General features: G+C 48.4%; 1 pseudogene; it reads left to right on the forward strand.

The window, feature by feature from the left end:
- Window positions 1-15,194, forward strand: part of LOC112251567 — a 30,084-nt pseudogene that overhangs the window by 9,797 nt on the left and 5,093 nt on the right.

Raw genomic sequence — 15,194 nt, forward strand, 5'->3', positions numbered from 1 at the left:
TTTTTGTACCCAGATCTTTGGGTAAGTTGTCTGGGCGGCTGTTGCCTGTTTTCTTTTCGGATCACGACGGGGTGCTCCTGCAGGTGGGGTCGCCAGTCTGCCTCTTTGGTAGGGGGTACTGGAAGTTAGATCGGGATGTGCTGGAGGAGCAGGCTTTTGTTGACGGGTTTTATGGTTTCTTTTGGAGGCTTGAAGGCCTCCGGTCCATGTGCGAGGGGGTGTTAGAGTGGTGGGAATTAGTTAAGGTGAGGATTAGGGCTTTAAAAATAGGGTATTGCAAGAGGAAAAAAAGGGAGGAGAGGAGGGAGATGGATCGTATCCAAAGGTTAATTGAACTCGAGTACGAGGCAGGCAACCTCGGCGGGTCGTTTGACTGGGAGAGATCCGCAACCCTAAAGGCGCAGCTCAGGGAGTTGCAGGAGCGGAAGGCTCGAGCTTTCCTGGAGCGTGCGCATAGTGGCTTTCTAGAACACAATGAGACTTGTTCTGCTATGTTCTTTAAGTCAGTTAGGGCCAGACAGAGTAGGAAGGTAATGCATGGCGTTAGGGAAGAAAATGGTAGTATAGTTAGAGAACCAGAGGATATGGTCAGGGTGACAACTTATCATTTCCAAGGTTTATTTAAGGAAAGGGAAATAGATGTAGAGCAGGGAAATGTGTTTTTAGAACACTTGTCCAGGCGGTTGCCGGAGTACATTAGAGAAGTGATGGAGGCCCAGATCTCACTAGAAGAGGTTGAGAGCGCTCTTAGGAGGATGGGAAAAGGGAAGGTGCCTGGGATGGATGGGCTGCCGGCTGAGTTTTATCTCAAGTTTTGGGGTATACTTGGACCAGTGGTCCTTGAAGTCTTGAAGGCCATCCTTGAGACGGGGGTCCCGGGGGGATCAATGGCTGTTGGTGTGCTGTCACTTTTATATAAGAAGGGGGAAGTAACAGACCTTGGCAACTGGTGGCCGTTGACCATGCTGTGTGTAGATTACAAGCTACTTGCAAAGGTTTTAGCAGACCGGTTGCGCACAGCCCTTCCCTACGTCGTCCATGAGGATCAGATGTGCGGGGTAGAGGGCCGCTCTATTAGATGGAACCTACAGTTAATCAGGGACTCCATCGCTTGGGTTGAAGATAGAGGACTGCCTTTAATGGTAGCAGCGCTAGATCAGGCGAAAGCCTTTGATCGCGTGAATAGATCCTTTTTATTCAGAGTGTTAGGTCGATTAGGATTTGGGGAGAAGTTCATAGGATGGATTTGTACATTATATGTCGGAGCGGGGTGCCGAGTTAGTGTAAATAGTCACTTGGGTGACGTTTTTGACCTCTCGTCTGGGGTCAGGCGTGGGTGCCAACTCTCGGCTCTCCTCTTCGTTCTGTACATGGAGCCTCTGGGGGCTGCCATTAGGGCAGACACAGGGGTGGAAGGCTTGTTGATCCCTGGAAGTGGTGGGCTGCGTGTTAAGATGACGCAGTACGCCGACGACACTTCCTTGCTACTGTGCAAGGACTCGTGCCTGACAAGGTCCCTTGCCATCTTTGGGGATTTCACCCGAGCGTCGGGAGCGGTTCTGAACCATGCAAAGTCTTCCGTCAAGTTTTTCGGAAGATGGCGTGGTAGAACGGATGTGCCCGGGGGGTTATCTCTCTGTGAGGGGGCCCTGAGGATTCTCGGGGTCCATTTTGAGACCTCCGGCTCAGCGACGCTAAACTGGAACATGCGTATCGCAGTGGTACAGAGGAAGCTAGCAATGTGGAAGGCTAGGTATTTGTCTTTTATGGGCAAATTCCTGGTCCTAAAGGTGGATGTGTTGCCGTCTCTTTTGTATTTGGCGTACATCTACCCATTGCCGGCTTGTCTGAGGAGGCCTCTAGTGTGAGGCTTGTGTTTCAGTTCATGTGGAGTGGCAGGTGCGAGTGGGTCGCCAGGGCACGCATGATCTGTCCCATCGGGGAGGGAGGTAGGGGGGTACCACATTTCCCCCTCAAGCTGGACACAATTTTTTGTTTCTTTCTTGTTAACGGAGCTTGCTCATCCAGTGATACACCCGTCCGGTTACCTCCTGCGGGTGTTCTTCTCGTATCAGGCGAGAAGCGTAATGGTGTGGTCTAACACGGTTCCTTGGGCGGAACAGCTGCCGTGGCTCTTTGGTCATGTGGCCAAGTGGCTGCGTGCGCACCCTGAGGTTGAAGTTGCCCGAGTAGGTTTAGATCACAGGCACCTGTACGAGGAGGTCAGAAAGGCAGGGAGTCCGGCGCATGTAGTGGGCATCTCGGAAGTGGTCTGGGAGGGAGTGCAGGCGCGGGGTCTGGACAACAGGCTCAAGGACCTGAATTGGTTGAGCCTCCATAAGTGCTTGCCGGTGCATTCCATCATGTACCGGTATAGTTTGGTGCAATCCCCCACCTGTCCAAGATCCTCTTGTGGCAGGGAGGAGACTGTGCGCCATGTCTTTTGGGACTGTGCCTTTGCCGGAGTAGTATGGGCTAGGACACGGGTGTTGTTAGGTTTGGTAAGGGGGGATTTTGTATTGACGTGGGCCAGGTTAGAGAGAGGTGTAGGGAGAGCGAGAGGGACGGATAGGGACAGGTTTCTGCTCTGGCTTCTCATGAGTCTCTTTAAACGGGGGCTGTGGGAAGCCAGGCAGAACATGGTGAAGACGGGGAGAGATTGGGGGGTGGAAGGGATAGTGATGAGGGTGGAAGGAGATTTGAGGGGGAGGATGAAGAGGGAGGAGCGGAAGTGGGGGCAGCACGCTGCTCGGGAGAGTTGGAAGGGGGTTTTAGGGCTGGGTGTCATTTAGATTTGCAAGGGGATAGATTAGGGACGGGGAGATAGGGAAAGGTAGTTTGTAGGGTGATGGGGAGGGAAGATGCTCCCCTGAGGTTTTGTTTGGGGTTATTGTTTAGTTAAATTAAAATACCATTATTTGAGTATGTATGAAAATTATGAGTTGTAAAGAATGAATGGTATTGAAGATAATAAATTATTTTTTTATTTAAAAGAAAATAGGCTGTACAGGTTTTCACGTTCCGTTTGTTGTTTTTGTATTGTCGTGTTTATTCGTCATTAAACATGTATCGTATTAACCACGCTGCATTTTGGTCCGACTCTCTTTCAACGGGGGGAAAACCATAACAGAATCACCCACCACACCAGGACCAAGCAGCGTGGTGACAGGCAGCGGCAGCAGGAGCTACGAAGTTTAGAGCATACGACTTGGGAGGAAATAGACAGGTGGGCGGTCGACCCAGAGAGAGTGCCGGAGCCCGCCTGGGATTCGCTGGAGCAGTGCGAAGAGGGCTATAGGAGAATGGAGTCGAGGAGACAAGCACGGCGGCGCAGAAGGAAACCCGAGAGTCAGCCCCAAAAATTTCTTGGGGGGGGGGGCTCAGGGAGAGTGCGGCAGAGTCAGGGTTCAAACCTGAGCCAACTCCCCCTGTTTATCGTGAGGAGCCAAGTAGGAGACCAGAACCAGAGCCGGTGTTGGATGTGAGTGAAGCAGAGACTGTGAAGGGGTTAATGGGGAAAGTGGAGGAGAGAGTTATGAGGGAGTTGCTAGGTTGGTGCTTTAGATACGATATTCGCCCGACGGAGCGTGTCAGGGGGATGGCGATGGCACCTGGGTCAGCGCTGAGACCACTGGGGACCAGAAGCGTAGAGCCCTGATGGTGCGTGTTAGTCAGAGCTGGTGAAGAGTGTGCCAGCCTCACGCAGTCGGCTGCCAGGCCTCCTGTGTACCTACCTAGCCTTGCACGTCCTGTGCCAGTCCTGCTCTGTCTCTCCAGTACACCTTCACGGTCCGGTCCATCCTGTGCCACCTTCACACACCAGTCCTCCGGTGGCAGCTCCCCGCACCAGGCTTCCTGTGCGTGTCCTCGGCCCAGTACCACCAGTGCCAGCACCACGCACCAGGCCGTCAGTGCGCCTCGCCTGTTCAGCCTTGCCAGAGCCTTTCTCCTCTCCAGCGCTGTCGGAGTCTCCCGCCTGTTTAGCGCTGTCGGAGTCTCCCGCCTGTTTAGCGCTATCAGAGCCTTCCTCCTCTCCAGCGCTGCCGGAGTCTCCCGCCTGTTTAGCGCTGCCAGAGCCTTCCTTCTCTTCCTTCTCGAGCTTCTACCTCAGTCCCGAGCTGCCCCTCAGTCCAGTGGGGTCCTTGGTGAGGGTTATTAGGCCAAGGTCGGCGGCGAGGGTCGCCAATCAAAGGACGCGTTACAGGGGGACTAAGACTTGGTTGGAGTGGGGTCCACGTCCCGAGCCGGAGCCGCCACCGTGGCAGACGCCCACCCGGACCCTCCCCTATGGGTTTTAGTGTGCGGCCGGGAGTCCGCACCTTGGGGGGGGTTCTGTCACGCCCTGGTCTTAGTATTTTGTGTTTTCTATATTTATTTGGTCAGGCCAGGGTGTGACATGGGTTTATTTTGTGTTGTGTTTATGTATGGGGGTTTTTCGTAGGTTTTGGGATTGTGGCTTAGTGGGGTGTTCTAGCAAGGTCTATGGTTGCCTGAGGTGGTTCTCAATCAGAGGCAGGTGATTCTCGTTGTCTCTGATTGGGAACCATATTTAGGCAGCCATATTCTTTGAGTGTTTCGTGGGTGATTGTTCCTGTCTTTGTGTTAGTTGGCACCAGATAGGCTGTATAGGTTTTCACGTTCCGTTTGTTGTTTTTGTATTGTCGTGTTTATTCGTCATTAAACATGTATCGTATTAACCACGCTGCATTTTGGTCCGACTCTCTTTCAACGGGGGGAAAACCGTAACAGATGTAATGTTTATCTCTGTTGTGTTGAAGCCCAATCAAGCAAAAGAGACCAGCCTCACCTGTACCCAGCTGTGTGTCCATGAGTGACTAGTCTATGGATGAACCTCTAAATTTTAGAGAGGGAGACTTTTCTACAGATCAAAGGTAAGAAGAACTCATGGGTCATGTTTAATGAGATAAACAACACTGTCTCTAGTCATTTCTCCTCTTACATTTTCCCATTTCTTTTTGTTGTTTTCATAATCCATAGGCTAATTATTTTGTCAATTTTCACAGTCCTGAAACAATATTAAACAAACACAACATTCCCTCCTGTGTGTGTGTGTGTGTGTGTGTGGTGAATCTCTAGTCACTTTTACCCCTACCTACATGTACTGTACATATTACCTAAATTATAGTCTCATTATTCCTCAACTACCTGGTACCCCTGCACATGGACTCAGCACTGGTACTCCTTATAGTCTCATTATTATCTCAACTACCTGGTATCCCTGCACATTGACTCAGTAAGCTAGCGAGCTACTCTACCAGCAGCATCCTAGTTAACTTTAGTGTTTAACCCCTCTGTGTCCAAGGACCGAACTTTTGAATATTATTTTCAGGGCGCCTCAATAGCAGGTATGGAACACCGGGTAAATAATCACTAGTCAGAGCCTCAACCTTAGTATACATTCACTATAAAAAACATCTTAATATCTGATATTGCGAGTAAACAACCTCTGAATAGAAAAGACAAGAGTGCCTTTTCCAGCCCACCAATAAATTACATAATTCAACCCTCCCGGTTAGTAAATTTACCTCAACATGCCCCCGGAGAAGGCAGAGTAACGACACTAGCCTTTTAGCGGGGCTGACTACAACGCTCGCGTAGCAAAATTAATTTCGTTATTAAAAATGACACACTGCTCGTGCGCCAACGAGCGTCTAAAAGTCAGTTCTATTTGTGACGCAGTTCGCGCTGCATCTCCTCATTGGTTTATAGAAGCAGGTACCCACGTGTCATCTCCTCATTTAGCAAAAAAACAAACATAACTTATTTAAACAATAAAAGCTCATTTATGAACATTTCTGAAAATGGATATAGAGCGTTTTGGAATGAAACTCTTATGTTTCCCCATCTGAGTTCAGAGTAGATGAGAGATGTAGCGGTTTTCTTGAGTTGAAGGAGAGGCAGACCAAAGCGCGTGGTTATTTTGATTCATGTTTAATAAAAAAAGATAAACACGAACACTACAAAACAAGAAACGTGAAAACCTAAAACAGCCTTATCTGGTGCAAACAGAGATGGGAACAATCACCCACAAACACACAGTGAAACCCAGGCTACCTAAGTATGATTCTCAGAGACAACTAATGACACCTGCCTCTGATTGAGAACCATACTAGGCCGAAACATAGAAATACCCAAATCATAGAAAAACAGACTGCCCACCCCAACTCACGCCCTGACCATACTAAATAATGACAAAACAAAGGAAATGAAGGTCAGAACGTGACAGTACCCCCCCACCCAAAGGTGCGGACTCCGGCCGCAAAACCTTAACCTATAGGGGAGGGTCTGGGTGGGCGTCTGTCCACGGTGGCGGCTCTGGCGCAGGACGCGGACCCCACTTCACTATCGTCTTAGTCCGCCTTCTTGTCCGCTTCCGTGGCCTCCTAACCACGGTGACCCTACTAAATGACCCCACTAGACAGAGGGGCAGCTCGGGACAGAGGGGCAGCTCGGGACAGAGGGGCAGCTCGGGACAGAGGGGCAGCTCGGGACAGAGGGGCAGCTCGGGACAGAGGGGCAGCTCGGGACAGAGGGGCAGCTCGGGACAGCGGGGCAGCTCGGGACAGAGGGGCAGCTCGGGACAGAGGGGCAGCTCTGGCGCCTCTGGGCTGAGGGGCTCTGGCGCCTCTGGGCTGAGGGGCGGCACTGGCGGCCCCTGGCTGACTGGCGGCACTGGCGGCCCCTGGCTGACTGGCGGCACTGGGCAGACGGGTAGTTCAGGCGGCGCTGGGCAGACGGGTAGCTCAGGCGGCGCTGGGCAGACGGGTAGCTCAGGCGGCGCTGGGCAGACGGGTAGCTCAGGCGGCGCTGGGCAGACGGGTAGCTAGGCGGCTCAGGCGGGTAGCAGGCTGGGCTGGGCACGGGTAGCTCAGGCGGCGCTGGGCGCTGGGCAGACGGGTAGCTCAGGCAGGCGCTGGGCAGACGGGTAGCTCAGGCGGCGCTGGGCAGACGGGTAGCTCAGGCGGCGCTGGGCAGACGGGTAGCTCAGGCGGCGCTGGGCAGACGGGTAGCTCAGGCGGCGCTGGGCAGACGGGTAGCTCAGGCGGCGCTGGGCAGACGGGTAGCTCAGGCGGCGCTGGGCAGACGGGTAGCTCAGGCGGCGCTGGGCAGACGGGTAGCTCAGGCGGCGCTGGAGAGGAAGGCTCTGGCAGCGCTTGACTGAGTAGCTCTGGCGCCTCTGGAATGAGGGGCTCTAGCGTCTCTGGACTGATGGGCGGGAGCTCTGGCAGCGCCAAACAGGCGGGAGACTCCGGCTGCGCTGGAGAGGAGGAAGGCTCCGGCAGCGCTGAACAGGCGAGGCGCACTGTAGGCCTGATGCGTGGTGCTGGCACTGGTGGTACTGGGCCGAGGACACGCACAGGAAGCCTGGTGAGGGGAGCTGCCACCGGAGGGCTGGTGTGTGGAGGTAGTACTTGATAGACCGGACCGTGCAGGCACACTGGAGCTCCTGAGCACCGAGCTGCCCTACCTTATCCAGTTGAATGCTCCCGGTCGCCCTGCCAGTGCGGCGAGGTGGAATAGCCCGCACTGGGCTATGCAGGCGAACCGGGGACACCGTGCGCAAGGCTGGTGCCATGTAAGCCGGCCCAATGAGACACACTGGGGACCAGAAGCGTAGAGCCGGCTTCATGGCACTTGGCTCGATGCTCACTCTAGCCCGGCCGATACGCAGAGCTGGTATGTACCACACCGGGCTATGCACCCGCACTGGGGACACCGTGCGCTCCACCGCATAACACGGTGCCAGCCCGGGCCCTCTATCTAAGCACAGGAAGTTGGTGCAGGTCTCTTACCTGGCTTCGCCACACTTCCTGTGTGCCACCCCCCAAACATTTTTGGGGCTGACTCTCGGGCTTCCATCCACGCCGCCGTGCTGCCTCCTCATACCAGCGCCTCTCCGCCTTCGCCGCCTCCAGCTCTTCTTTGGGGCGGCGATATTCTCCAGGCTGTGCCCAGGGTCCTTTTCCGTCTAATTCTTCCTCCCATGTCCATTCCTCCTCGCGCTGCTCCTGCTGCCGCTTCTCCTGCTGCACCTTGGGGCGGCGACACTCCCCTGGCTTTGCCCAGGGGTCCTCTCCCGTCGAGGATTTCTTCCCAAGTCCAGAAGTCTTTATTTCGCTGCCCCTGCTGCTGCCCGTTACCACGCCGCTTGGTCCTGTTGTGGTGGGTGATTCTGTAATGGTTTTCTTGAGTTGAAGGAGAGGCGGACCAAAGCGCAGCGTGGTTATTTTGATTCATGTTTAATAAAAAAAGATAAACACGAACACTACAAAACAAGAACCGTGAACCTAAAACAGCCCTATCTGGTGCAAACACAGAGACAGGAACAATCACCCACAAACACACAGTGACACCCAGGCTACCTAAGTATGATTCTCAATCAGAGACAACTAATGACACCTGCCTCTGATTGAGAACCATACTAGGCCGAAACATAGAAATACCCAAATCATAGAAAAACAAACAAACTGCCCACCCCAACTCACACCCTGACCATACTAAATAATGACAAAACAAAGGAAATGAAGGTCAGAACGTGACAGATGTAATGTTTGGTCTCTCCTGCTTGATTGGGCTTCAACACAACAGAGACAATCTCCCCTGTACCAAGCTGTGTGTCCATGAAGAGTGACTGCTCTATGGATCATCCTATGAAGTTTAGAGAGGGAGACTTTTCTACTGAACAAAGGTAAGAAGAACTCATGGGTCATCATCAGTGAGTTAAACAACACTGTCTCTAGTCATTTCTCCTCTCCCATCTTCCCATTTCTTTTTGTTTGTTTTCATAATCCATAGGCTAATCATTTTGTCCATTTTTCATAGTCCTAAAACAATATTAAACAAACACAACATTCCCTCCCTCTGTGTGTGTGTGTGTGTGTGTGTGTGTGTGTGTGTGTGTGTGTGTGTGTGTGTGTGTGTGCGTGTGCACTCCCTGGATGAGGAGATGTAATCTCATGTTTTGTCCACAGAAACCAACAGGTGAGATCACAGTCAGAGATTCTCAGTGGTCAGTCTTCCAAGAGTCATCAAACAGACCTGGCCTCCATTTTCAGTATATGTGGTCCTGTTATGTACATTTGTTTTTGTTTACCTCAAGAAAAGTTGATCTGCCAATCATTCATTAATGTGTTAATGAGAAAGCATTTATTCTCTTGCTTAACTCATTTACTTGATTTATTTCAGTTGCTTGAAGAGAAAATTATGACATTTGTGAAGAACGAGCTGAAGATGTTCAAGAGGATTCTTAGTCCAGAACTCCCACAAGGCTTTGAGAGTCAGAAGCAGGAAGTGGTGGATGCTGAAGATGAGAAGCAGGAGAGCAGTGCCAGAGAGGGGGCTCTGAAGATCACACTGCACATCCTGAGGAAAATGAACCAGAAGGAGCTTGCTGACACACTGGAGAAATGTAAGAGCTGTCTGCCTCATGATGAATGCTGTTTTATAACATTTAAACGCTGTAGCTAAAGTAGCTGTGTAACTCAATGATATTGTAGCAGCCTTAACACAACACCTAGTGGCCTCATCAAGTAGCAGCAGGGATGTGTTGTGGTGATTAATTTAGAGAGAAAGACAACATTAATAATACCATCAATAATAATATAATCAGTCACACCAGTCTGTAATGCATTATGAAAACATTTACACATTTATACAGTCAGTTAAAGATAATAAATTATTATCATTTAAAACTTTATAACAGTCCTACAATACTGTAGTCATTAAAACAGACGTAATGTTAATATTCTCTGTTTTATTTCTAGATTCAGATGAGCTTGCTGTGATTTGCCAACGTGAACTCAAATCTAATCTCAAGAAGAAGTTTCAATGTGTATTTGAGGGGATCGCTAAACAAGGAAACCCAACACTTCTCAATAAGATCTACACAGAGCTCTACATCACAGAGGGTGGAACAGGAGAGGTCAATAATGAACATGAGCTGAGACAGATTGAGACAACAACCAGGAAACAAGCAAGACCAGAGACTCCAATCAAATGTAACGACATCTTCAAACCCTTAACTGGACAAGACAACCTTATCAGAACTGTGCTGACGAAGGGAGTCGCTGGCATTGGAAAAACAGTCTCTGTGCAGAAGTTCATTCTGGATTGGGCTGAAGGAAAAGAAAATCAGGATGTCCAATTTGTATTTTCATTCCCTTTTCGGGAGCTGAATTTGATGAAAGAGGACAAACACACTTTCATTAAACTTCTCAATCACTTCTCAATGGAAACCAAACAATCAGGAATCTCCAACTACAACAAGTACAAAGTTCTGTTCATCTTTGATGGTCTAGATGAGTGCCGACTGCCCCTAGACTTCCAGAAGAACAAGATCTGTTGGGACGTCACAGAGTCAACCTCAGTGGATGTTCTGCTGACAAATCTCATCAAGGGAAATCTGCTTCCCTCTGCTCTCATCTGGATAACAACCCAACCTGCAGCAGACAATAAGGTCCCTTCAGTGTGTGTTGACCAGGTGACAGAGGTACGAGGGTTCAATGACCCACAGAAGGAGGAGTACTTCAGGAAGAGATTCAGTGATAAGGACCTGGCCAGCAGAATAATCTCACACATAAAGACATCAAGGAGCCTCCACATCATGTGCCACATTCCAGTCTTCTGTTGGATTTCTGCAATAGTCCTTGAACATATGCTGAAACATAAGAGAAAAGAGATGCCCAAGACTCTGACTGAGATGTACACACACCTTGTGGTGTTTCATACCAAACAGAAGAATGAAAAGTATCTTGGGAAGTGAGAGGTCCACACTGGAATAAAGAAAGCATTCTGTCACTGGGAAAACTGGCTTTTCAAAAGCTTGTGAATGGCAATCTGATTTTCTATGAAGAAGACCTGAAAGTGGCTGACATTGATATCAATGAAGCCTCCATGTACTCAGGATTGTGCACACAACTCTTTAAAGAGGAATGTGGGCTGTACCAGGACAAGGTGTAATGCTTTGTTCATCTGAGCATTCAGGAGTGTCTGGCTGCTGTATATGTGTTCCTCTCATTCATCAACAACAATGAGAATCTAATAGACAAACTTCAAACAAAAGACAAGACTGAAGTTACTTTCTATAAGAGTGCTGTGGATAAAGCCTTACAAAGTGAGACAGGAAACCTGGATCTTTCCTCCGCTTCCTTCTGGGCCTCTCACTGGAGTCCAATCAGAATTACTTACGAGGTCTACTGACAAAGACAAGAATCAACTCACAGAGCCATGAAGAAACAGTCAAGTACATCAAGGAGAAGATCAGGGAGAATCCCTCTCCAGAGAGGTGCATCAATCTGTTCCACTGTCTGAATGAACTGAATGACCATTCTCTCGTGGAGGAGATCCAAAACTTCCTGAGATCAGGAAGTGTCTCCAGTGAAGAACTGTCCCCTGCACAGTGGTCAGCTCTGGTCTTTGTGTTGCTGACTTCAGAAAAGGAGCTTGATGTGTTTGACCTGAAGAAATACTCCAGATCAGAGGAAGGTCTTCTGAGGCTGCTGCCAGTGGTCAAAGCCTCCAGAGCTGTTCTATGAGTACGTCAAATTACCTATAAGAACTAATCATCAGGAAGAAATGCATTGATTTTCACATTAGTATAACATGACCATACAATGCGGAAGATGAATATATATGTTGTTAGAGAAAATAAACCAAATGCATCTGCCGTTGTCCTTCAACACTACTCGTTAAATGAACAGTGTTTGTGAAATCATGATGATCTGTTTGTCAGCCTGTCAGGCTGTGGAGTCACAGAGGAAGGCTGTGCTTCTCTGGTCTCAGCTCTGACGTCAAACCCCTCACACCTAAGAGAGCTGGATCTGAGTAACAATGACCTGAAGGATTCAGGAGTGAAGCTGCTCTCTGCTGGACTGGGGAATCCCCACTGTAAACTGGAGACTCTGAGGTCAGTATTCCTGTAGTTGGTGTTCACCACTATAAGTGAATTGTTTAGAATACTTATGAGTTCTTCAAATAGGGGGACTAGATACATAAAGTGCTTACATTTTTCTAAATTGTGAAACAGATACAGTATCTTGTGAAAGTATTCACCCCTTGGAATTTTTCCTATTTTGTTGCCTTACAACATATAATAAACATTTATTTGGGGGGAGGTTGTATCATTTGATTTACACAACATGCCTACCACTTTGAAGATGCTAAATATTTTTGATTCTGAAACTAACAAGAAATAAGACAAAAAAACTGAAAACTTGAGCGTACATAACTATTCACCCCCCAAAGACAATACTTTGTAGAGGCACCTTTTGCAGTAATTTCAGCTGTAAGTCTATTGGGATATGTCTCTATAAGCTTGACACATCAAGCCACTGGGATTTTTTCCCATTCTTCAAGGTAAAACTGCTCCAGCTCCTTCAAGTTGGAGCGGCAGGTAGCCTAGTTGGGCCTGTAACCAGCAGGTAACCTTGTGGTTAGAGCGTTGGGCCTGTAACCAGCAGGTAACCTCGTGGTTAGAGCGTTGGGCCTGTAACCAGCAGGTAGCCTTGTGGTTAGAGCTTTGGCCTGTAACCGAAAGGTTGCTAGAGTAAATCCCGGAGCTGGCAAAGTAAAAATCTGTCGTTCTGCTCCTGAACAAGGCAGTTAACCCACTGTTCCTAGGCTGCCATTGTAAATAAGAATTTGTTTGTAACTGACTTGCCTAGTTAAATAAAAAATACAAAAAAAAAAAAAGTTGGATGGGTTCTGCTGGTGTACAACAATCCTTAAGTCATACCACAGATTCTCAATTGGATTGAGGTCTGGGCTTTGACTAGGCCATTCCAAGATATTTAATTGTTTCCCCTTAAACCTCTCGAGTGTTGCTTAAGCAGTATGCTTAGGTCATTGTCCTGCTGGAAGGTGAACCTTCATCCTAGTCTCAAATCTCTGGAAGACTGAAACAGGTTTCCCTCAAGAATTTCCCTGTATTTAGCGCCATCTCATCATTCCTTCAATTCTGACCAGTTTCCCAGTCCCTGCTGATTAAATAAATCTCCACAGCATGATGCAGCCACCACCATGCTTCACTGTGGGGATGTTGTTCTCGGGATGATAGCGTTTCCCTTGATGGCCAAAAGGCTCAATTTCTGTCTCATCTGACCAGAGTACTTTCTTCCATATGTTTGGGGAGTCTCCCACATGCCTTTTGGCGAACACCAAATGTGTTTGCTTATTTTTTTTCTTTCAGCAATCGCTTTTTCCAGGCCACTTTTCTGTAAAGCCCGGCTCTGTGGAGTATACGGCTTAAAGTGGTCCTATGGACAGGTACTCCAATCTCCACTGTGGAGCTTTGCAGCTCCTTCAGGGTTATCTTTGGTGTCTTTGTTGTTTTCATAACCCAACCCTGATCTGTACATCTCCACAACTTTGTCCCTTACCTGTTTGGAGAGCTCCTTGGTCTTCTTGGTGCTGCTTGGTGGTGCCCCTTGCTTGGTGGTGCCCCTTGCTTGGTGGTGCCCCTTGCTTGGTGGTGCCCCTTGCTTGGTGGTGCCCCTTGCTTGGTGGTGCCCCTTGCTTGGTGGTGCCCCTTGCTTGGTGGTGCCCCTTGCTTGGTGGTGCCCCTTGCTTGGTGGTGCCGCTTGCTTGGTGGTGCCCCTTGCTTGGTGGTGCCCGCTTGGTGGTGCTTGGTGGTGCCGCTTGCTTGGTGGTGCCGCTTGCTTGGTGGTGCCCCTTGCTTAGTGGTGTTGTAGACTCTGGGGCCTTTCAGAACAGGTGTAAATGTACTGAGATCATGTGACACTTAGATTGCACACAAGTGGACTTTAACTAATTATATGACTTCTGAAGGTAATTGGTTGCACCAGATCAAAGATCATAGCAAAGGGGGTGAATACATATATGCACGCACCACTTTTCTGTTTTTAATAGATTTTTTTTTCTTCTTCTCTCTTCACCAATTTGGACTATTTTGTGTTTGTCCATTACATGAAATCCAAATAAAAATCAATTTAAATGACATGTAATGCAACAAAATAGGAAAAACGCCAAGTGGGAAAAATAATTTTGCAAGGCACTGTATCTATGAAAATACCCTCAAATAAAAGGTGACATTTTATACTGTCACCTCATATGAAACATTTGATCTCAAATCCAAAATGTTATAGTATAGAGACACATTTAAAATGTTAGCTTCACTGTCAAAATAGATATGGTGTGAACTGTATGCTCAATACAATCTAAATCTGACACCTCACGGTCTGTCTTTTGACTGATACTGATTTTTAAACTGGTCTGGTCAGTCTAGTCAAATATTCGTACTAAACATAAACATTTTTCTCTCTACAAGTAATATTATGATAATTTATAATAATGATACATTAATTTATAAATAGATATGGAAGGTTTCAGGACACTGATATATCTGAACATTTTGAAAGAATATACTGCCACTATTTTCACCACCAAAGAATAGCAATGTGATTTTAATATGATTTGACTCTTTGCAGGCTGTCAGGCTGTCTAGTCACAGAGGAAGGCTGTGCTTCTCTGGTCTCAGCTCTGAGGTCAAACCCAGCACATTATTTGCGCACAGGTTACAGTGTAACATTTTAATACAACCTGTCTGTCATTGTATTTCTTCTGTGTTGGCAGACTCACTGTCTGTAAACTCACAGACACATCCTGTAAAGTGTTGGCCTCAGTTCTCAGTTCAAACGCCTCACCCCTGAGAGAGCTGGATCTGAGTAACAATGACCTGAAGGATTCAGGACTGAAGCTGCTCTCTGCTGGACTGGGGAATCCCCACTGTAAACTGGAGACTCTGAGGTCAGTATTCTTGTAGTTGGTCAACAAGTGAAAACTGTTCACCAGATCCACATGTGTTTACCAGACACACATAGTCCACACCATATGTGTTTGGACAGTGAAACTTACAGTTTTACATTTGGTGCTATGCTCCAGCATTTTGAACTGTGTGTGTTTTGCGTGTGTCTCCACTGTGTGTGTGTGTGTGTGTCATGTGTGTATGCCCTGTGTTTGTGTGTGTGTTTCCTGTGTCTGTGTGTATCCAGTGTGCATGTGTATCACTCAAAGAACACACACAGACTAAGTTTGGGCGACATGGCCAAAGTATGTGGACGGTATGACAGTATTTGACGGTATGTTTTTAGTTTTTTATTAGTAAAAGTTGTACATGTGCTTTATGAGTAGTGAGTGATCCCAGGGTGCTTTATGAG

The sequence above is a fragment of the Oncorhynchus tshawytscha genome, linkage group LG09 (genome assembly GCF_018296145.1).
Source record: "Oncorhynchus tshawytscha isolate Ot180627B linkage group LG09, Otsh_v2.0, whole genome shotgun sequence".
Lineage (NCBI taxonomy): Eukaryota > Metazoa > Chordata > Actinopteri > Salmoniformes > Salmonidae > Oncorhynchus > Oncorhynchus tshawytscha.